This window comes from Gopherus flavomarginatus, chromosome 6, assembly GCF_025201925.1.
Source record: "Gopherus flavomarginatus isolate rGopFla2 chromosome 6, rGopFla2.mat.asm, whole genome shotgun sequence".
NCBI lineage: Eukaryota > Metazoa > Chordata > Testudines > Testudinidae > Gopherus > Gopherus flavomarginatus.
In genome coordinates, this window is record NC_066622.1 from 22,778,103 (window position 1) to 22,801,813 (window position 23,711).

The 23,711-nt window shown below is 49.9% G+C and overlaps 1 protein-coding gene across 2 annotated transcripts in view; it reads right to left on the bottom strand.

Moving 5' to 3' along the window:
• Positions 1 to 23,711, bottom strand: part of PLXNA1 (plexin A1) — a 409,775-nt gene that overhangs the window by 317,646 nt on the left and 68,418 nt on the right. Inside the window, exon 1 of one of the 2 annotated variants that reach the window (XM_050958499.1) lies at positions 14,434 to 14,519. The exons of the other annotated variant lie outside the window; for it this stretch is intronic. The gene's annotated coding sequence lies outside the window, so the exon portion shown is untranslated. Of the gene's footprint in view, positions 1 to 14,433; positions 14,520 to 23,711 lie in introns of those variants that run through there. 2 annotated transcript variants of the gene reach the window in all.

Consider the following 23,711-nt stretch of genomic DNA (forward strand, 5'->3'; position numbering starts at 1 on the left):
GAGTCAGTCAGTATAGCTAGAGGAGAGGCAGATAAAAGTGTTGCTACCCCGACTGGCTCAGCCTGAGCTAAAGCTAAAAGCAAAATATCCCTCTGCCTTCAGAATGACAGCTGGGACTAAGTGGGTCTCCTCTTTGAATCCTTCCTCTGGCTTCCCCCAGGGCTGGCGCTACCATTTAGGCAGCCTAGGCAATCGCCTAGGGCACCAGAATAATTGGTGGGCGCCGTTTTGCAGGAGGGGGCGGCAGGCGGCTCCGGTGGAGCTGCCACAGTCATGCTGTTCCGCGGCTCCAGTGGACCTCCCGCAGGCACGACTGCGGCAGCTCCACCGGAGCCATGGAGCACCGGACCCTCCGCAGGCACCACTGCAGCAGCTTCACCGGAGCCGCGGGACCAGAGTGCGGGGCGGCGAAATTCCCATCCGCCTAGGGCGCTCAAACCCCTAGCGCCGGTCCTGGCTTCCCCTCTTCCATTACATCAAATTCAAGCTTCTTCTCCTAACCTATAAGCCAGTCCCTCCTTAGCTATCTGTCTTTGTCTCTTTCTGTGTTACCCCCGACCCTCTCCACTCTGCCAGTGATGCCATCCTCAGTGCCCAGTGTGTCTGATTCTCCCACAAGCCTCTCTGAACCTGCTTCTATGCCATACGGAATGCCGTCCTCAAGCTGCTCCACAAGACCCCTCCCCTTCAGAGCAGCAAGTGCAGGCCACTCCCAGCAGCAGAAGGGTGCCAGACTAGAGAGACCCCAATGGCCTGTCCCTGTGTATTAATCATCTTGTTTGGAGACACTGTAAAGTACCACTAATGACCCCGCAGCCAATAAGCATCCCTCTCTGCCCCCCCTCCAGCTTAAACAGCCTTGTTAACTGGAGATGGGTAGAATCATTGCAGAAACCTTCAGCATCAGCATACTTTAAAGATGCACCCTTACTAGACAATCGGTTTTTCTGGCCCATTGAGCAGTTGTTTAAAGCGGTTTCCCTGGTGTATTGGCTTCCTGATCATCTAGTGCGCACGAATGAGTGGAAACCTCTGCAGGGTTTTGTGGGTGCCACGGAGTCACCACAGCAGCAACATTTTCACCACATCCTTACTAGGGTCATTGTGAACATTGCACTGTCACATCCCCTCCACATTCCTGACCAGCATTTCAGGGTAACCAGAGAACTCATCATAGATTTCACTCTCAGGCCAGTGCACTCCAGGAGCTTAGGGAGTGCTATTTGGATACCTGTGCGGTGCAGATATAATCAATAATGCTCAGTTATATAACTCACTGCCAAGCCTGGGAGCTCTGATTTGCGGAGCCCCCACTAGCCACTGGCCCGTGTCTGGATCACTATGTTTTCAGGAGCGCTCAGCACTGTATGCTTTTTAAATTTCTTCTTATTGCATTTTAAACATTTGTTCAATAATAAAAAAAAATCACAGAGATTAAACCTTCACCCACTGCCTGGCAGCAGTAAATGGAATAGATTAGATTAGAGGTAAACAACTCTGTGCAGGAGGGTTCACTGAAGTCTTTCAGATTGTGGCTGTCTAGCACTGAGGGAATCTACTGCTTTTATCCACCCAGCACACTGGGGAAGTGGATGGGGTAGAAAGTCCTGCTTCCGCCACCACCACCAAGTTCAAGGATGTGTGAGTTAAAATGTCTCACACGTCCTGACCCACCCTAAAAGGAGCCAGTGGTCTGCATTCTTAGACACCACCATGTCACAAACGGCTCAATATCAGCCAAGCCTGGATGCTGTTCTGTCTGCCTCACAGAGCCCCCCAGCCCAAGTGTTGGGATAATTGCCCAGGCTTAGTCCTGATAAAGCTGCTTCCTTTTATCAGCTAAAATACTACATTCCATTTTCAAATAGCTGGACAACTCAAGGAGGCTCCCAGTTCCAAAGCACCCATCAGACATGGAAAGTGAAGCCCACTTTGAATGAAAGATATCAGGATAGGAGAAAACCAACTCGGGTCCCTTCATTAGGACGTTCCTAAAGGGGACTCTGCAAGGAAACCACCTGTTCTAGGAACACAGGAATTGCCCAACTGGGTCCAATCAATGGGCTAATCTGGCATCCTGTCTCGGACAGGGACCACTACAAAATGATTTAGAGGAAGATGTAAGAAAGCCCATGATGGACAATTATAATACAGTAACATGGAGGAAGCTTCTCCCCAGCCTGAGACAGCTAGTGAATGGCCTCTCTCGTGTGACAGGAGATATCCCTTATATATTTCTATCCTAGCTAGTGTAAACTCCAAGTGATATTCATATTATTCCCTTAAAACTTCTCTTGCTGTGATGCCTATAAAAATCTTGGCAGTAATTAGGCCATTGTTGAGCTGATACCAATCATGCTGACCAATATTGTCTCACTGTTTCCTTGCATTCTCCCATCTGACTGTATCCATCTGTTGTCTTCTACTTAGATTGTGAGCTCTTTGGCGCAAGGGCTGCCTTTTTGTTCTTCATTCATACAGCACCTAGCACGATGGGGTCCTGGTCCATGACTGAAGCGCCTGGTTGCTACCATCACACAAATAAATACTTAATGTTTCACCTTCATCTCAGCCCCACATCTCTGCTTCATTGGTCTGGCCTTCAGTTCTCTCTCCCTTTTGCCACAGGCATTTCCACCTGTCTTCCACTCTAGTCAACCCTGTTATAATTCCACCAGCTTCAGTGGAGTTGAACCACGGGGCACAAATTGGAGCCCACTGGGACTAGTTGCTTTGATGTTCTGTCTTGATAACTTGTTCCTTCTGTCTCCTGCTCTCAGGTGAAGAAGTTCTGCTCGAATTCCCTGCTTGCTCTTAATTTCTTCATCTCAAGACTGTGTCCTCCAGATTCCCCCTCCCACACTCACTATCGTAACAACACTTCATCGGACACCTGGACTGGTGCAGTCACTTTTAGCAGGGTTATCTCCAGGCCTTCTCTCCCATAATGAGCCTTCATAACAAGCTTTCCTCATTAGGCAAAAGAAGTCTTGCACAGGGAGTTATGCTGGCTGCTTCAAATCACACGCTCTCCATGACAACTGTAGCATCCATCTCTCCCAAAGTTTGGTGGCATTTGGACCCAGGATGTGCCTCTAGCCCCGTCTAGGTAAAGAGGCCATCTGTGAAGTTTGGATCCAGATATTAATGTCCATGAAGTTTGGGGATGTTCAGAAACTTGAGTTTTGGTTGGGACCCATCTGCAGCGGTGACTGGAGTGGAAACCATTACCATCTAAAACCTGTTGGGCTCCTCCTGGTGAAATGCATCTGTGGGGTTCAGATAGGGTCCAACGGACAAGTTTCCATATTGCAACAAGCCACAAAACCAGCACCACAATGAGCCCTTTGTTGGCAGCCCCAGCAGAAAAAGCAAAGACCATAGAGAATGAACTTCCTTTTGACTCCTATAAATTGTCCTTCCCAAAAGAGCTGTTGAACACCTGCTGGAGGCCGTTCCTGAGGTGGGGGGGGGGAGCATGCACAGCAATTGCCCATAAAGAGGGGACTTTTCTCCTGTGCTCCCAGGCTGGTACCTTTTTCCTTCAAGACATTTACTGGGGGAGAAAAATAGAATACTAGGGGGATGTCAAGGCTACTTTCCCCCAATCTTTTAAATGGAACAGTCCAGCTGTGGAAATGGAACAACCCAAGAATGAAGAGACTCCATGGGCAGCAATGTTCAGCAATCTGGTTAGCTGAGCATCCACAGGCATGTTGCAATCTTCCTTACTGACTGTCTCCAGGAGACTGTGTCTGCAGAGTTTTATCCTGCCCCACCTGGCATGAGTGAAACAGAATCTGATCCCCTCACATCAGAGTGCCCTCAGCACGCTGTCCACTGACCATACTGCAATGCAATGGCTTCAAAGGGCTCTGGCAGGCACCAGCTTGCTGGACCCAATCCTCCTGCAGATGAAACGAGAGGAAAGGACACCTCAGAGAACAGTGTCACCATCTTATGTGGCCTCCAAGAGATAAGAGCTAGACAGCAAAGGCATTCTTGACTTTCTGTGGCTCAGAGAGGCACCCAAGCCTGAAGAGGGTGCAAAAGTCCATTCGGTAAGTCGTTCTGTATGAACTAGCAAAGAGGGAGAGTATGGCACTGGAGTTACACCAGGGTTTTACAGGGCCAAGCCCCAGACATTCAAGAGAGGACCCTCTACTGAGCCTATCCTGCTGGGAGATCAGTCTACGTGAAAGGGCCCCAGGGGCTGGAGAAGGAGCCGGAACGGAGGAGCAGAGCTAAGATCCAGCTCTGGCAATACACTACCATAGCACATTGCTCTGCAGTACAATTTTGTTGTTTTTTTTTTTGTTAAGGTGCCCAGAGGTTTTGGGACATCAAGTGTCAAGAGGTTTTAAAGCATTTATTAAAATTATTTCAGAGGCATATGAAAATCAAGAGCTGATGGGAGCTGAGGCTAGATGAGAGTCCAAAGCCCACTGCAGCCGGCACCTGGGCAGGGCCACGATATCCGCTGCTCTTGCAAAGTGTGAACGGCTGTGAAAGGAACATCTGAGCTGAGAGAACCTGGGGATGCTGGTCCCCCAGGCAATCAAACCAGAGCAGCATGAACAACATGCACATGGGCCAGTTCCCCTGCTCTCTTCTCCTCCGGGAGCTGAGCGGGATGCGGTGATGAATGGCCTGACCCTGCAGGGTGCTGAGGACTTTCTACAGGGTAGAATGTGCCCTCAGTGCCCACTGACTTCCATCCAGCAGGGGCCCTCGGAACCTTGCAGGATCAGGTCCCCGGGCTTCCCCTACTTGTCTGAGGCTTGCTCCAGGTGTAGTATGGGGACTGGATGGCTCAATGCACTGATGGATTTATTTAGACTGCACCAAAGTCCCTCTCCCCAGTGGCACAAGCACTGTTACAAATGTTCCAAACAGACACAGGCCAAGGATAAAACCCAAAACAATCCACAGCAACAGCACATGGAACTGTCTATGCTAAATCAGCCAGCAAGAGAGAGGGAATACGCTCCCAAATCACACAGCCACTCTGTACCCCTCCATCCAGCTCCTCTGGAAAAGCCAGATTGGCAATGGAACATGGATCTTTCCCCCTTCAAGGTCACTGCTGTGAATCTGACCCAGGTCCATAGTGACCGAAGCTCATTCCCCTCTGATGGCTGCTTGGTGGTGCAGGGTCCACCTCAAAACTGGCACACGTCCAGCTCCCTTGCTTACATCCACTGTCGAAAGGCCATGGAGATAGTTCTCTTCTCCACGGGTCAGGGTTGAGGAGCACTGGTAGGAAGCAGTGCATGGGGGAAACTCATGAGTTTCACGGTTTGGAGCAAGGACCTCAGTCTCCAGGCAGCCAATGCAGCACCAGCATGAAATTCTCAACATCTTGAATGAGGATCTCCTCTTATAAGCCTTCGACCCAGTAGGAAACCCAAAGAGTCCCTAAACTCAGATGCAGTCCTTGCTGTTTGGAGGGGCCAAGCGAAGTCTGATGTGATCCCAAAGAAAAGCCTTTCTCCTTGGGTGCTGCTCCACCAGGTGCCTTCATTGTATGTCATCCCACCTGAGCGCTGCTCCATCAGCTCCACTGCTTGCTTGCTCTTGTTCCTCCTCCCATGCTCAGGGCCCACTCGAACAGGTGCTGCACCCACAAATCTGCCACTGATCCCATTGGGACTTAGACACCCTCTCCCTCCCCCGAGGTCTCTGCCTTTCATTACAACTTTGGGGGCCAGATCCAGAGACATGGTGGAGCCAGCATCTGGCTGAAGTCAGTGGAGCGATGTTGATTTACACCTGCTGAGGAGGCAGCTCTTGGTCGTGGCAATGTAAATCTCATGCTCTTCCTCTTTTCCACTATGCCCCATTACCCCAGTAATAACAGGAGCCTCCCCAGCTACGTGCAGCCCCGGTGGACAGTTGTACTAGGTGCAGCACTGGATGCCAACATAGGAACTCCTCTCCTGCATCCTGAAAGCATCACCTTGCACCTCGCACTCAGCTTCCACGCCGCATGCTGGAAAGACCTGCGCCGTGTGGAGAAAGAGCTCCAGGTCCAGCAAGCAGGTCATGAGTGTTCACAGCTGATCTGCTTCACCACTAACAGTCGTAACACCCTGCACCGCATTGCTGCCTTCCACGGCTGAGCAGCAGCTCTGGTGACCCCCATGGAAGGGATGACAACTCTCGGTGGAGCACAGAGAATATGGACAATTAACATTACACTGGCGGAAATGGGGGAGTTTGATGACAGTGGGAGCCTGAAGATTCCCCAGCTTTTCCCTGCTGCACAACGTATCTTCCCATTGGCACATCAGCTGCATCCTAGTACATGAGACCTAGAGAGGGCCTGATCCAGGCAGTTGCTGAGCTGGCTGGAGGAGGCGCCATTGCACTGTGTGGGTCGCACCCTTCCCCAGACATCTGATACTGGGAGAACAACAAGACTGCAAGAGACGGGTCATGCTGTACGGTGGACTACCAAAGGACATGCTCCCTGCAGGCTCAGGAGCTGCAAGGTCTGACCGGTGCCAGCTCTGTTTAAAGATATTCCAACCAGAAATCTAGACTTAGCCGACACCTTGTTTCCTCCGTCCCCTGATTTTGCTTTGCCCGGCTTAATTCCCACGGCGCACCCTTTTGTTGTAGAGACAGCAATATCCAACATCGCAGGTCAACCAGGTCAGCTGCCAGGCTTGACTATGGCAGCCAGAGCCAGCCAACAGGGTCTGCTCCCATTCCAGCAAGTGAATTAGTTGCAGCGGTCACTGGGAGGTGGGAAAGTCGTCACAGCAGCTTCTGCCAAACACCACGCTGCAAAGGCCAGGCAGCCCCCAGCTGCAGGAGCTCCACGGTCACAAAACCAGGCCCACGTGGGGCCGGGCAAAAGATTAAGGGGAGAAGGCAGACAACAAGGGAGGATCTTCCACCAAGAGCAGCGGATGGTGTGTATTGATAACTGAACTAGGGAGCATGCACATCGATCAGCTGACAGGGCTGACGGGCTCTTTAAAGGAGCTGATGGGTACAGCTGCCCAACCCCCATATGCTGTCTGCTAAGGTGCACTGACCCATGCTGCTCCAGATCTCCTTCCCCGCCCCTCCTCAATCCCTGCAGCTGTGAGCTCAGAGAGCCCCCTCAATGGGATTTAAGCAGACAAGTCTCTGGCTCTCAGCACAGGGCTGGGCTCACTTCTGACGTGACCTGAAGGATGCGGGTGACCTGAAGGATGCGGGGATCCAGTGAGTTAGTTGTTTTCACTGTGGCAGGCCAGGTCAGTCCCCAGCCCACTCAGCCTTAACAATGCCGTGTCCCATGGGAAGCTCCCACAGCCCTATGGCATGAGAGCTGCCACTGAGTGTGCCCCGGGCAAAGGAGACAGAGACATAGCAGGGGCTCCAGTCATGCTACCAGCCCACTCCTCACCATCTACAATCTCTCGCTGGGCCAAGCCATCTCCTCCTTCTGATCACTGCTAACACTCCCCTACTGCCCCAAAAGGGCCAGCGGATGCCAGCCTGCAGCTCTCCTCATACCTTTTGCGGCAGCTACAGTGCACGTGCCCAGGGTTTTGGCCTTTTTCTTTGGCACCACCGTTTTGGAGATGCCCAGGATGCTACTACTGTCTGTCCTGCTCTCAGATTCCTGCTACTGGCACAGCCCCCATCCTGTGATCGACTCCCACTGCTGGCGCACACGGTAACCCGCTGAGCCCCACCACACCCTGTGGGGCCAGGGGGAGAGATGGGAGGGTGCAGGCACAGATAGGCTGAGTGACTTCTCCAGGTTCACACACAGCAAGTCAAGGGCAGAGTCTCAGGCAGAAGCCAGGAGTTCTGATTACCCAGACCTGTTCTAACCACTAAACTACCTTGCCTCGCTTCAGACGTTGAGGCATGATATGCTGCTCCAGAGGCTGGTGCTCCTGCAGTCAGTGGCAGATTAGTCAATGGGCCCACAGGGCCCATGCCCAGGGGCCACAGCCAGTTGGGGGACCCTGAAAAAACAGGAACCCCATCCCCAGCAGACAAGTGCCAGGATAGGGCGGGGCAAGCCCCAGAGCCCCAACCCTGCTCTACTCCCTCGGAGCAGCACCGGGCAGGGGGAGTGGGGCAAGCCCCTACGCTCCGACTCTGATCCTTGGCAGAAGCGCCAGGCAGGCAGGGCAGGGGAAGCCCCCCGTGCCCCAACCCTGCTCCCCAGCAGCAGTGCCGGGGAGGCAGGGCAGGGGAAGCCCTGGTGCCCCAACCCTGCTCCCTGGCAGAAGCATTGGGCGGGCAGGGCAAGAAAAGGCCTAGCACCCCAACCCTGCTCTCCTGCAGAAGCGTGGGGTATTGGGGAAAGCCCCAGCGTCCAGACTCCCGCTGCAGCCCCAGGACTGGAGGAGTTCTGGCTCCCTGCCGCAGCCTCAGGGCTAGGGGAGCTCTCACTGCCCACTGGGGCCCTGGCGGGGGGGGATAGAGCTTCTCCAGTCTTGGGGCCACAATGGGGTGGTGGTGGCAGAAAGGAGCAAACAGAGGCCGCTGTGGGAGGAGGGGTGGAATGGGATGGGACAGTGGGTGGAACAGAGGCGGAGCCACGGGGGAAGGGGCAGAACAATGTGGGGCCGCGGGCAGGGCCGCAGGCAGAAGGTGTGGGGAGGGGGCTCCACACTTGCTCTGGCCCAGGGCCCCACAAAACTGTAATCCTCCTGTAAGCAGAGTCAGGATGAGCGCTACCCTGACATCTGGTGGTGAATTATAGAGAGCGTGGAAAGAATTTTAAGATCTTGCATTGGCATGCACCCCCACACACACTTAGCATAACCCCACAGCAGCTTGGGATGGGATTGCTTTGTGACAGAAATGACTCAGCCTCAGTTGGGTGGTACTTGCTAAACATAGGACATGGGTTCCAAAACCCCATGAATTGAGAGAGGTTGGGGACTGGTGTGTGTACCTGATGGTATGGGTCCCTTTTGAGGGCCTGGAACACCAATTGCACATCCCCCTCTCTCCGCTGTTAAAGAGTAGAGCTAATTTTTAATTCTATTAGAAGTCTATCTAGAGACTGCCGAGCTGAATTCATGTTGGGCCAATGGTGCACCAGCACCAGGGCTCCCCTACTAAGAGCTGAATTGAGATCATGGAGTGCTGTGCTAACTAGTGGGGGAGCCTGAAGACCTATTGTTAAGCGGCTGGCAGAGCAGAGCAGTTTGCAGTGTCTTGGAGCAGCCCAGGGAACAGTGAGCGGAGTGAAGCGGTTTGCAGGGACAGCTGGAGGAGTGGCACAGCTGGTGTGGTGGAGCTGGTTGTGGTGAAGGCTGCAGCAGAACTCCACGGAGAGGTGGAGCAGTTGGCCCTGGCCCACGTAAGGTGCCCCTTAACACTCTGTGTGGACTTCCCCCCTTTCCACCCAGGCTGCGGGGGGGTAAAACTCTGCAGATAAACTCTCGAATTCTGGGGTGGCACTGACCAGAGACTTTTGGGTTGTTGGACTTTGGGGTGATTGGACTTAAGACCCTAAGGGGAAAAGGACATTGCCAAACATACCTGGGGGTGGGGTTTTTTTTGTTTGTTTATGGTTTGTGTTATAATCCTGTTTGTGGTGTTTCTCCAGTGGGATGCCGCATTGATTCCTTCCTTATTAAAAAGATTTTGCTACACTCAGACTCTGTGCTTGCGAGAGGGGAAGTATTGCCTCCTAGAGGCGCCGGGGGGGTGTGGTATGTAAGTGTCCCAGGTCACTGGGTGGGGGCTCGAGCTGGTTATGCATGGTGTTATTGAAACGGAACCCCTGGATACTGAAGCCGGCCCTTGTTGTTGCCAATTCAGAGGGGCAGAAGGGTTACACTCCTCTCAGCTGCAGTAGTGGTTGGCTTGTTCTAGTGATTTCCCACAGCACCCATCCTCTTCCCAAGACATGACTCAGCCAGGAGCCCAGATGCTGTCCCCTCCAAGGGTCCCACTGAGCCACCACTGAGCCTAGGGACAGTGCAACTTGCATGCACCATTTTCCCCAGCCAGAATGGAGGAGTGGGGCTGCCTGCTGGGCCAGTGCAGCTGTTTGGAAGCCTCTGCTTCAGCGGACCAGCTAGGTGCTGACATTTCCAATGCAAACACAGTCAGAGCAAAGCTGCCTTACTCCACCCTAGACAAACAGTCATGTGTGTGCATTATTAAGGTAACTTTCACAGAAGGGCTGGCTTGGGGAATCATCTCTGCCACTTTCACTAATGGAGCGTCTTGGCTGGCTTCCTTGGCACAGGCTCTGGCATCTGTAACTCCAAGGAGAAGGGGGCTGGGAGATCCTCCCAACACATACTCTGACCATGACAATCACCTGCTCCCACTGCTGTCCCCCTCATCCTCTCTTCTCCCACACTCCCAGCAGCCCCGTCTAAAGTCAGGGCCAGCTCCTGAGAGGTGCTGACCATCTGCAACCCCCGCTCTGTTGGGGCATCTCAGCCTTCCTGGGATCTGGCCCTCAGGCTGTAAGCTCGCTGGGGCAAGGACACTGCCTCGGTTCTTGGCCAGGTCCCAATGCCCAATTCTTGATCATAAGTCTGACGGATACGATAACAACAATCAAGAGTTGAAACTAGGGCTGTTGACTAGTTGCAGTTAACTCACGTGATTAACTCAAAAAAATTAATTACGATTAATCACACTGTTAAACAATAGAATACCCACTGAAATTTATTACATATTTTGGGATGTTTTTCTACATTTTCAAATATATTGATTTCTATCACTACACAGAATACAAAGTGTACAGTGCTAACTTTATATTATTTTTATTACAAATATTCGCACTGTAAAAATAAAACAAAAGAAATAGTATTTTTCAATTCACCTCATAACAAGTACTGTAGTGCAATCTCTTTATCACGAAAGTGAAACTTACAAATGTAGATTTGTACTCAAGAACAAAACAATGTAAAACTTTAGAGCCTACAAATCCACTGAGTTCTACTTCTTGGTCAGCCAGTCGCAAAGACAAACAAATTCGTTTACTTTTACAGGAGATAATACTGCATGCTTCTTATTTACAATGTCACCAGAAAGTGAGAACAGGCGTTCGCATGGCACTTTTGTAGCCGGCTTTGCAAGGTATTTACATGCCAGATATGCTAAACATTCGTATGCCCCTTCATGCTTCGGCCACCATCCCAGAGGACATGCTTCTATGCTCATGATGCTCGTAAAAAAAATAGTGTGTTAATTAAATTTGTGACTGAACTCCTAGAGGGAGAATTGTATGTCTCCTGTTCTGTTTTACGCACACTCTGCTATATATTTCATGTTATAGCAGTCTCGGATGATGACTCAGCATATGTTCGTTTTAAGAACACTTTCACAGCAGATTTGACAAAATGCAAAGAAGGTACCAATGTGAGATTTCTAAAAATAACTACAGCACTCAACCCAAGGTTTAAGAATCTGAAGTGCCTTCCAAAATCTGAGAGGGACAAGGTGTGGAGCATGCTTTCAGAAGTCTTAAAAGAGCAACACTCAGATGCAAAAACTACAGAACTCAAAACCAAAAAAAAGGAAATCAATCTTCTGCTGGTGGCATCTGACTCAGATGATGAAAATGAACATGTGTCGGTCCACTCTGCTTTGGATCTCTATCAAGCAAAACCTGTCATCAGCGTGGACGCCTGTCTGCTGGAATGTTCATTGAAGCATGAAGGGACATATGAATCTTTAGCACATCTGGCACATAAATATCTTGTGACGACGGCTACCACAGTGTCATGCGAACACCCGTTCTCACTTTCAGGTGACATTGTATACAAGAAGCGGGCAGCATTATCTCCTGTAAATGTAAACAAACTTCTTTGCCTGAGCGATTGGCTGAAGTAGGACTCAGTGGACTTGTAGGCTCTAAAGTTTTACATGGTTTTATTTTTGAATGCAGGTTTCTTTTGTACAGAATTCTACATTTGTAGGTTCAACTTTCATAATAAAGAGATTGCATTACAGTACCTGCATTAGATTAACTGAAAAATACAATTTCTTTTATTTTTTACAGTGAAAATATTTTTAATCAAAATAAATATCAAGTGAGCACTGTACACTTTGTATTCTGTGTTGTAATATAAATCAATATATTTGAAAATGTAGAAAACATCCAAAAATATTTAAATAAATAGTATTCTGTTATTAAGAGCATGATTAATCACAATCAATTTTTTTAATCACTTGACAGTGCTAGTTGAAATCTCTGTAGGATCTAAAGCCACATCCGCACACAGACACCATTAGCAGAGGGGCCAGGGATGGAACGGCCCATGGATGCTGAGCCCCTTGCCTGGTCTCTTCAGGATGGAGGTCAGGCAACAAGCTGTGGGGAGGGGAGAAGAGAAGCTTGCCCTACTGCTGCCCATTCTGAGCCAGTTGAGTGGATGGACAGGGGCCTCTATCCCCCAGGGCTGTCAATCAGCCAACCCCCACCAGCACCACATGACAAAGGAAATTTATCCAAGCCCATGGACCTGCTGCAGAGATCCAGAGATCTGCTTCCCCGGCAGCAGCTGGGTATGAAGAGAGTCTCACTCTCCCTAGTAAGTGCCCACCTCTGTACCCTCACTTCCCACTGGCCTCTGCCCTGCTGTAAACTCAATTGCTCTCTATTGACCCACGAGGCATGGGCGAGGGGTGAGATGCAAGCAGGGCAATAACCATGGACAGCAGAATGCACAGCTGTTCTTGCAGCAGCTGGATGGGACTCACTAGAAGGTGCTTCACTGGCAGCTGGACAGCTGAGAGCCAGTAATTTGGTTTCCTGGTCCCAGCTGTTGTAAGGCTGATTAGGTGGGAGGGAACGTGTGTGCGTTGGCAGAGGGGGCTCTGGGGGAGCGAGAAGGGGGCTGCTATTAGGCCGGAAAGAAAAGCCTTTAATGAGCCCTGATGTCTGCTGATCCTGCAGCCTGCATGGACGCCATCCAACCTCACAATGGAGTTACCCACTTAAACAAAACAGCGCCAAAGGCGCTGAGCTGGGAAAAGAACACATTTTCCTGTGTAGCAAACTGTGAAGTACAATCTGGAATACACAGCAAAACCCTCAGAAACCAATTACTGCTCGCGAGAGCCACACTGCTAAAAATACACCACCTTTCTGCTCTAGCAAAGGTGAGGAAGTGCTGAGCCAGCACAAAGATTCCCCCAAAGCACAGCGCAAGGGATGGCATCTCCCCAGGAAACGCTCCCTCCAAAGGGTCAGAGCACACTGTGGCTTAGCACACTGCTCCTTCCCTGCCTGAGACCTAGGCTCTGGTCCCGAGGCTGGTTCACAAGTATGATGGATGTGGCAGGTCTCCTCTAAGTGCCTTGCCTGGATGATACTAGTTTGCACCATGAAACCTCTATCCCAGTGATGAGGGGAATCTGCAGTGTCTGGTCATCCCGGACCAATCAAGTGATCTCAAGCTAGCACAAATGTCAGGATGCAGTGAGTTTGGGGCAAAGGTTCATGGGATAGGTTAGAGTATGACATGCATGTTGTTTGGGTAGCTTCACCACCTTTGCTTCACGCTCTCATGTCAAAAGTTGATACACAACAGATCACATCCCGCTGGAAAAGGGAAGACTTTGGGACAAGTTTGCAGGGAGCCTAAAACTGGCCTCTTATATTGCACCTGCCCACAAAAAGCCACAGCTGGCTGCACTGTGGGTGAAATCCTGGCCCCGCTGACGTCAACAGCAAAACTCCCACTGACGCCAGTGGCACCAGGATTCCAGCCTATATGGTTTCCCTTTGCATAGTGCTGCATACTGTAGAGTCTGAGCCTGGAAAACACAGTTTGCCCATGCGAACACCTGACTACCAGCTGTGCACACATCAGCAGGGTTTGCATGCACACAGACGGGCTCCTGCACACACAGACGCACATGCGACATTTCACGTGTGAGGTCAGCTGTCAGAGACTGGTTTTAGAAATTCAGCCCTTTGCCCCAGGTAACCAGACCCTGCGGGAGAGCTCAGAATGGCAGAGCAAACTGTGGACTTATAAAGCCACTGTGGTTACTTCCTCCCAGTGGTAAATCAGCTTGCCCATGATCAGAGGAGGGTTTCGGGGAAGGCTGTGGGGGGAAGGAAACCAAAGAGGCCTTCCCATGTCATTTGTTGCCAGGTGCAGCCAGGACAAGGCTGATGCCTGGGGCGTGGTTTTCACAGTGGATGCAAATGAGCTGAAATGTTTCCTCACTGGACACAGCTTTGCCCTCTCCCGCCACCAGTTTGCATCAGGTACATTCTCCAAAGAGCTCCTGCCTTGCCGAGGAAAGCTGGGGCGGGCGTTGCATCTGATGACAAGCACATACATGTGCGCAATAGCATGTGTGCAGCTGGAGTGGGAGAGGACGAAGAGAAATGGGAGGGGCGAGAGAGAGGGCATGGAAGGAAATGGCAAAGCCAAGCTACACAAAGAAACAACCAGATTGTGGGAACATATGTCTGTGTACACTCACCATGGTTCTGAATGACATGCCGGTAATGCTGCCTGCTTCCACCGGCACGAGGCAAATTCTGCCTGCGCTCACGTGCCATGTAAGCTGCAGTGTAACAAGATGTAATGACAATCAGTGGGTCTTTCAGACATTTTATTGTGGTGTTAGTAATCAGAGAATGTATCAGTCCCTCTGACAGATCCACGCTCAAGACTCCTATGGCCATCTGCTTCCACAGAATGAGGCCCCCCGGAGTCCCAGACGGGCTGGCTAGCATGTGGAGAAATGATTTATTGAGGGGGGCTGTAGACAGCGTTAATGTTTACAGATTTGGTTTGCATTGCTCCCGGACAGTCTTGCTCCCCTCCCCACCATGCTCACACCTGTTCAGTTCAAGTTCCTCAATCAGAGAGGCCCAGGGCTGGGGGGTTTCTTCTCCAAGTCCCATCCACTCCCAGGCTCAGGGAGAATGGGGACACAGGGCCTAACTTGGATTCTGTGGCACTCCTAGCACCAGGGTCACAAACAACTGCAGTGTGAAGAGAAAGAAAGCAGGAGGGGAGAGAAAGAGCTGCAGAACCCGGGGGGCGGAGGCAGTGTGAGAATGGGGTGATGGAAACCCTGGTTTTGCTGGCATCAGGGGAGATCCCACTGGACAGCAAGTGGTGGCTGATTTCTGTGGTACGGCAGGCACTGGTCAAGACACAGGGAGACAGAGACCAGATGAGTATAAATGGGTTCATGAGATGAGGGGTTTTGTTGGTGAATGGCTGGCATCCGGGAAGGGGCAGTCAGAGATCAGAGGGTGGGAAGAGAGGGGACAATGTTGTGGACATAAGAGGAAAAAGGAGAGATGGCTGAGGTGATGCTGCTGTTGCTCCTTGCCTGTTTTACAACTGAAGTGTTTGTTCATTTTCTTACCCACAGCCCCCAAAGTCTTAATGATGCAGAGGCTTCCTGTCCCCTGAACTGACCCCACATGGGACGCAGAGCTAGGAAAGTACAAGGAAACCCTGCACCAAACAGCCAGGACACAACAGGGTCTGGGGACTTGTCATAACCTATTCCTAGATTTGGACCTTAGCATCCAAAATATGGGGGTTAGCATGAAAACCTCCAAGCTTAGTTACCAGCTTGGACCTGGTAAAGCTGCCACCACCCAAAAAATTAGAGTGTTTTGGGGCACTCTGGTCCCCCCAAAAACCTTCCCTGGGGACCCCAAGACCCAAATCCCTTGAGTCTCACAACAAAGGGGAATAAACCATTTCCCTTCCCCCCTCCAGGTGTTCCCTCCCTATTTCCAGTCCTGGAAACAGAAGTACTTCCCTCTTCACCCAGAGGGAATGCAAAGTCAGACTAGTAAATCTAACACACACAGATTTCCCCCTGACTTCTTCCTCCCACCAATTCCCTGGTGAGCACAGACTCAATTCCCTGGAGTTCCCCACTAAAGAAAAATTCTAACAGGTCTTAAAAGAAAGCTTTATGTAAAAGAAAGAAAAATACATAAAAAATGGTCTCTCTGTATTAAGGTGACAAATACAGGGTCAATTGCTTAAAAGAATATTGAATAAACAGCCTTATTCAAAAAGAATACAATTCAAAGCACTCCAGCAACTACACACATGTAAATACAAAAGAAAACAAACCTATCTTTTTACTCACAACTTGGAAACAGAAGATTAGAAAGCAAGAGACAGAAATCCTCTCATAGCCGAGAGAGAGACAGGCACAAGACAAGGAACTTAGACACAAACTTCCCTCCACCCAGATTTGAAAAAGTCTGGTTTCCTGATTGGTCCTCTGGTCAGGTGTTTCAGGTTACTTCTTTCCAGGTGTAAGAGACATTAACCCTTAGCTATCTGTTTATGACAGGACTTCATGTCACTCAGTTTGGCTCCTCCTCCCAACTCAGGAAACTGACCAATCATGAAGAGAGCTGAAGCACTGCTAGACCTCGTAGACTGGTTAGCTTGGACTGTGAATGGCACAAAAAGCCTTTTAACTGGAGTCCCCCAATCTGGATCTGGCCCAGGGTGATAGTGACCCGAAGTCTTCACCACATGGTGGCTGCTCAGGCTGTTCACTGCAGTTCCTAGGACACAAGTGCCCTCATCCCAGACCAGCTTCGGATACAGATTATCCACCTTGTTGGCAGGCTCAGCGAGGAGACAAGGGACTGAATGGGTCATGGAGACCGAATTCCCCTCTCAGCGCTGGAAGGGCAGAGCTGAGGGGTCTCATCAAAGGCCACTGGATGGTTAGGGGGAAGCTTGCCCTGCAGCCACCCATGCAGTGCCTTCTCTGAGGATAGGGACCCCAAGATTCCAGTGCTGCCAAGCCAGCACCCCTAACTCAAACCCATCGCTGCACCTCAAGCCCTTCTCAAACAGGTCACGGATTCAGCTTGGAAATGACCTGGATGAATGGGAGAGGCTGGGGTAAAGAAAGCCCCTTCAGTCGGCCAGGGTTATCTACCCTTCCCTGTGGTGCACATTCTCCCGGTCCAGGCTGGATAACCATCCAGCAGCAGCTTTCATGGCAACATCCCTGAGAGGTGTTCAAGCAGGAACAACAATAAATCAAACCACCAGATCTATCCTAAGGGTGCAGGGCTTTCAAACCCAGCCAGACTGGGCACTCACACCACCTGGCAAGGAATGAACGGGCATCAATTCTTCGCTAACAATAAGAGCATCAAGCAGCATTTGCCTGAACCTATCCCATCTTGGGTGTGACTCTATGGGAGACCACATGCTAAGCAGCCCTGGGTCAGTTCAGTTAGTTGTCTGGGGAAGAAAAAACCCAGGATATTGCTCTTTCTTCTGAATCAGAACTGAATGAAATGCCCCTGTACAGCAGGGTAGGGGCTGCTGTGTAGCTGGAGGCTCCCTCTTTCACGAGACAACACAGGTCCTTACACACGCATGGCCATCAGAGATTTCACAGCACTTTTTGCAGGAACCAAGGCATTCATCCCCACATCCTGACTAGATTCCAGTGGGGTAAATTCCCCCCTACATTTCCAGCTGAGACACAGGATTTTTCAGCACTGCACTGGGCTGTTAAACAGCTGCCATGTTCCACCCCTGAGGTGGCTGTACTTCATTGTTGCTCCATGCAGGTCAACTGTACATAGCCTGCAAAACATTTTGGGACCGTTCCCACGGAAAGGCGCTAGAGGAGTGCAGAGTCATTACCATTGCTAGAGACTGCAACAGAATATTGCCCCCCTTTGATGGGAATTAACCATCTACCACAAATATCCTGTCTGACGGAGCATGGCTGATGGGATTATTTATTACCTCAAGCTAGGCACAGGTACCCAGTGGTGAAGCTGCCAACCAGTGAGCAGCTCTCTGCATCAATGTATCCATAAATTACCCACTGAACCCATTAGGGAACCAGGAAGTTTAGGAGGGAGCCAACTTCAGAGGGGAGTGGAAGTGGAGCGTGTCCCTGCAAGTGGGCCGGGGCCAGGCAATGCGCAATTAATCCTTGTTAATAATGTCGCAAACAGAAGTGCTCACATGGTGCACGAAGTGGAACAGATGCACTCACGCACCTCAGGGGCATCTTCTAGGGGCCCGCTTCTCCACGTTCCCTCCCAGCCAGCTCCAATGTCTCTCTTGCTCTCTCAGTGAATCTTTCTTATTTTTCCTTCACTGCTGCTCTTCCTCTTTCTGGATTCCCTCCTTTCTCTCTTTCTTTGTGTATGTTTGCTTCATCCCTTCTCCCCTCCCTCCCTTTTTCCTTCACCTCCCCCTCTGTCTTTCCTTTCCTTCTCTCCGATTTTTTCCTTTCCCTTCTCTCTTCCCTTCTCCTCTTTCTGTCTCCCCCCCACATAGGTACTTCCCTAGGAAGATGCTCCTCATACTGTCAGCAAAATGTCAGCATCAGTCAGCCAATCTGGAAATCACTGGGGACTTCTAAACAAGTCTCTGCTGATGTCTGGAATTCCCGCCTGCCCCAGTGCAGGCTCTGATGGGTGGTGAAACCTGATGGCTCTCTTAAGCACATTATTGTTTGAGACTGCACGATGCCCCTGAAATCCCAGAACAAAGACCAGGAAAGGAAAAGCAGTTTCGGGCACCTACTCAGCTGACACACAGAGAGAAACTCAGCCTCACCAAGGCCCGAGATAAATATGCAACTCTTAAATGAATAATAAAATAATCATCACCTAGTGCAGTGCCATGATTAGCAGGCCTGCTTGGTGACTTCACCTGTCGAAATAAGTTGATGGCAGCAATTTTCAGCAGGAACAATAGACAGAATTTGATGGAGCTTGAGTTCCCAACAATAGTCCCAGTTCCAGAGATGCAGGGCCTCATTTTTCATTATACTGTGGCCGCCTTGTGCCATTCCGGCAGCATAATGGGTGTGTCCAGCTGACAGAACTGAACACTAGGGAAAAGCCCATCAGGATATGGTTTTCCAGATGGCTCTGGGCCAGCCCTTTGTAACCTTTGGCATAGGAGAGCATGGCCAGGGGAAAGGTAGCACTGCTGCATTTTGGCTATTATCAGCTGCTCTGGGGGTCATTCCCTGTCTGCAAACACTCCCGCATGTTAGTTGCATGCATTTAGTATACCTGTCTTGTTCTGTGTAAACCAGAGGATTCTGCATGAAAATGAAATCTCTGGCTGCATGACATGCCTGGGACCTTTTCTCTGAACACTCAGGCCAGATCCTCAGCTGGTGCAATCAACCCAGCTCCACTGACTTCTCCAGCTAAGGATCTGGCCCAGTGAACCATCCGCATCCCAGGTGTCATTCCAAATGAAGCCAATCGGAGCTGTTTCCATTTATAACCTAGGCCAAATCTGGTGATGGTTCCAGCGAACCTGTTTTCTAAAGCTGTTTGACCGACTGGGGTGAATGGGGTCAAATCATGTTGGAAGCACATTTACAGAAGGACTGAGGTCTGGTCCCAGTTTCAGCATGGATCTAACAGGATTTAGCCCTATCCTGCTTGTCTAGCAAAACCCAGTTAAACTCTGTTTGGCTGCAACCCTCTTTAAAGCAGAGCTGAACCTAAAGCAGAACTCTGCACCTAACCATCCCTAAACTTCTGGGGAGGCAGGAGAGATCCAGAGTTGGACTTTCCGACTGGCGCCTCTTCAGTTTGAACATGATTCCTTAAGCCCATCTGGGCCTGGGCATGGATGGGGCCTTTTTTGTGAAGAGCTGGGCTGTTGCTGTTCCTTATGGCCCTCCTGAGATCACAGCTAATCTCCTTTTGGAGAGATCACAGCTGGTTGCTAAGGAAATTACTGTGATATCACAACATGAGGATTATGATTTCAGGTGGGGAATAAGCAGCTGGAGCCAATGAATTCTTAAAGAGCCTCCCCTCCCACATCCCTGCACACGGCATGAGTAAATGCAGAGCAATGGAGAGGACAACTGATCCTAGAAGGAAAATGCCCACTAGCAGAACTTCTAGAGAGGCCTTCCTATACTCTCAGACCCCTCGTTGTATGGGTTGTGCTCTTGTCAGCTCTCCTGAGCTATTGCTAAGAAGGGTCAGGTCTATACTCACATGGGAGCCCATCAAGGGAAAGCTTGGCAGCAGCAGGAAGTGGTGCTGGTGACTCGGCAGGATCCACTCTTCTCTCCGAGTCCGTATTGAATGAGTGCTCCAGCCTGGGGCTAGGGTTGCCATCTTGCAAATGAGACATAAACCCAAGCTCCTGAGCATTGAAGAGCTGAGGGCGTATCACAGCAGTAAGTGGCATTAGCCCTGCGCTCCTGGCCAAATTCCAGTTTGAGTCGTTACATTCTGCCTATCTAAAGCTTCCCCTGCAGTGTCCATCAGATACTGTGTCCTCCTTACCCTCTCTGCAAACTGCTGCTGCAGGCTGTGGAATAGCTCCACTGCAGGAATGGCCACCTTGCAAAGGGTGGGAGAAGTGACTGGGGTTGGCACAGCCTTTGCAGACATAAGGCATAAAATGTGGATCTTCTTCCCCATGAGGCCACAACAGAGCTTGGAGGGATTTTGCCCTCATTATCTCCCAGTGGGACCTGAGCAAACAGAGTGGTTAAAGCACTGGGCTGGGAGTCAGGAAATGTGGGTCTGAGGCCCAGCTCTGCCATTGACTCGTGTGATTTTATCGAAACATAGAAATCACAGTGTAGGGCTGTAAGGGACTATCAAGTCCAGCCGCCTGCACTGAGGCAGGATTAAGTAAACTTAAACCATCCGTGAAAGGTGTTTGGCCAGCCTGTTCTTAAAACCCCTCCAATGACTGATGTTCCATAACCTGCCTCGGAAGCCTGTTCCAGAATTTAACAAGCCTTAGGGTTAGAAAGATTTTCCTAATACCTAACCTAAATCTCCCTTGCTGCAGATTAAGCCCCTGGCCTACCTTCTGTGGACATAGAGAACAATTGATCACAGTCCTCTTTATAACAGCCCTTAACATATTTACAGACTGTTATTAGATCCCCCTCAGTCTTTTCTCAAGACTAAACAGGTCCTGTTTTTCAAACCTTTCATCATAGGTCAGGTGTTCTAAACCTTTTAGTACACCTCTACCCTGATATAATGCAACCCGATATAATACGAATTTGGACATAATGCGGTAAAGCAGTACTCCACGGGGGCAGGGCTGTGCACTCTGGTGGATCAAAGCAAGTTTGATATAAAGCGGTTTCACCTATAACGCGGTAAGATTTTTTGGCTCCTGAGGACAGCATTATATCGGGGTAGAGGTGTAGTTTTGTTGCTTTCCTCTGGACTCTCTCCAATTTGTCCATGTCTTTCCTTAAGCACAGTGCCCAGAATTGGACAAGGTATTCCAGTTGAGGCTTTACCAATCCCAGATAGAGCAGAACAATTACCATCCGTGTCTTCCATATAACAGTCCTGTTAATACACCCCAGAATATGCCCCTTTTCACAACTGCATCACATTGCTGTCTCATTTTCAATTTGGGATCCACTATAACCCCCAAATCCTTTTCAGCAGTACTACCAGCTAGCCAGGTATTCCCATTTTGTAGTTGTGCATTTGGTTTTTCCTTTCTAAGTGAAGCACTCTGCTCTTATCTTTACTGAGTTTCATCTTGTTGAATTCAGACCAATTCTCCAATTTGTCAAGGTCATTTTTAATTCTATTCCTGCCCTCCAAAGTGCCTGCAACTCCTCCGTGCTTGTTGTCATCTGCAAATTTCATAAGCATATTCTCCACTTCATTATCCAAGTGATTAATGAAAATATTGAACAGTACTGGACCCAGGACTGAACCTGTGGGACTCTACTAGACACGCCCTCCCAGTTTGACAGCAAACCATTGATTGCTATTCTGAGTACAGTAACTCCTCACTTAACATTGTAGTTATGTTCCTGAAAAATGTGACTTTAAGCGAAACCATGTTAAGAGAATCCAATCTCCCCATAAGAATTAATGTGAATGAGGGGATTAGGTTCCAGGGAAATTTTTTCACCAGACAAAAGACTACCTACACACACACACACACACACACACACACACACACACACACACACACACACACACACACACACACACACACACACACACACACACACACACTTTAAACAAACAATTTAATACTGGTACACATTGATGATGATTGTGAAGTTTGGTTGAGTGGAGGAGTCAGAGGGTGGGATATTTCCCTTACTGCTAAATGATGGACTAGCAATTGGCTGAGCCCTCAAGGTTAACTCTCTCTCTCTACACAAGGCAGCAGGAATGGAGGGAGATATGCGCATTTCCCTAATTAACACTGCCTTGTTAATTAGATCAGCTTGCTGAGAGGCAGCTGCTGCAAGCTCCCTCCATCCTGCATCCTGGTCTGTCCCCCTGCTCTATGGAAGATGAGGTAAGCAGGGTGCAGGAGCAGGGAGGAGGAGGACACCCTGACATTAGCCCCTCTCTTCCTTCCCTCCCTCCCACACAGCAAGCAGGAGTCTCTGAGAGCAGCTCCAAGGCAGAGGGCAGGAGCAGCACATGGCAGTGGGGATAGGGACACAGCTGAACTGCAGGCAGCTGCTGCACAGGGAACTTAGGGGAGCAGGGAGCTGATAGGGGGCTGCCAGTCCACCCTGGTTCCAAGCAAGCAGTAGACAAAGCAGGCAGCTGCTAAACAATGTTAGAAGGGAGCATTACACAACTTTAAATGAGCATGTTCCCTAACTGATCATAACAAAGAAACAATGTTAACAGGGACAACTTTAAGTGAGGAGTTAATGTATAGACTTTCAACCAACTGTGTGCTCACCTTATACAATAGAACCTGAAAGTTATGAATGCCTCAGGAATGAAGGTTGTTCGTAACTGAACAAAACTTTATGGTTACTCTTTCAAAAGTTTACAACTGAACATTGACTTAATACAGCTTTGAAACACTACTATGCAGAAGAAAAATGTTGCTTTCCCTTAATTTTTTATTAGTAGTTTACATTTAATACTGTATTTGCTTCTTTTTGGGAGGTGGGAGTGGGGGGGGGCTCTCTGCTGCTGCCTGATTGCATGCTTCTGATGTGTGTGGTTGATCGGTCAGTTTGTAACTCTGGTGTTCGTAACTCTGAGTAATTTAATCTAGACTGTGTTTCCCTAGTTTGTTAACAAGACTGTCAAGTGGGACTGTGCCAAAAGCCTTACTAAGATTAAGACAGATCTGATACTGACCTACTGTACAAGGGTGTTTTTAATCTATTGTAGGTACTACAGGGTCCCCATTACTGTAGTATCTGAGTGACTCACAGGATCTGGGCTGAGGTTCCTAAGGCTCTCTGTTCTTGTCCTCTAGGCTCTGCTTCCCCACCACACCAGTGAGCCTCTGTTTTCTACTTCAGTGCATCACTACTGCTGGCCTCCCGTTCACCAGTGCATGCTGGGACCCACTCGGCGCTTGGGCCATCAGACTGGGCCCTGGAGCAGCTCCAGCCCAAGTAGGTTGGAGCACACACAGTCCGATGGGAGGTGGCTGCTACAGGAGAGGGCAGAACTGGGTTAAACTGGTCCATCTGCCCACTCGGCAGGCACCACAGCATCTGGGTGCAGATTCTAATATGCCAGCATTTGGGATGTTCCACTCCAGGGTTTGATTCAGGCCCATCAACTGCAAAGACCTGACCCAGAGAAAGCATTTATAAAATAGACAAATAAAATAGCACTTAACACTGCCATAGTGTGTTTCCTATGGGGACATCTCAAACCAATCAATGAAAGGTGCGTAAATACCTTTATCCCCATTGTACAGATGGGGAAACTTAGGCATGGAGAAAGGAAGTGACTCTTTCATCTTCACCCAGCAAGTCAGTGG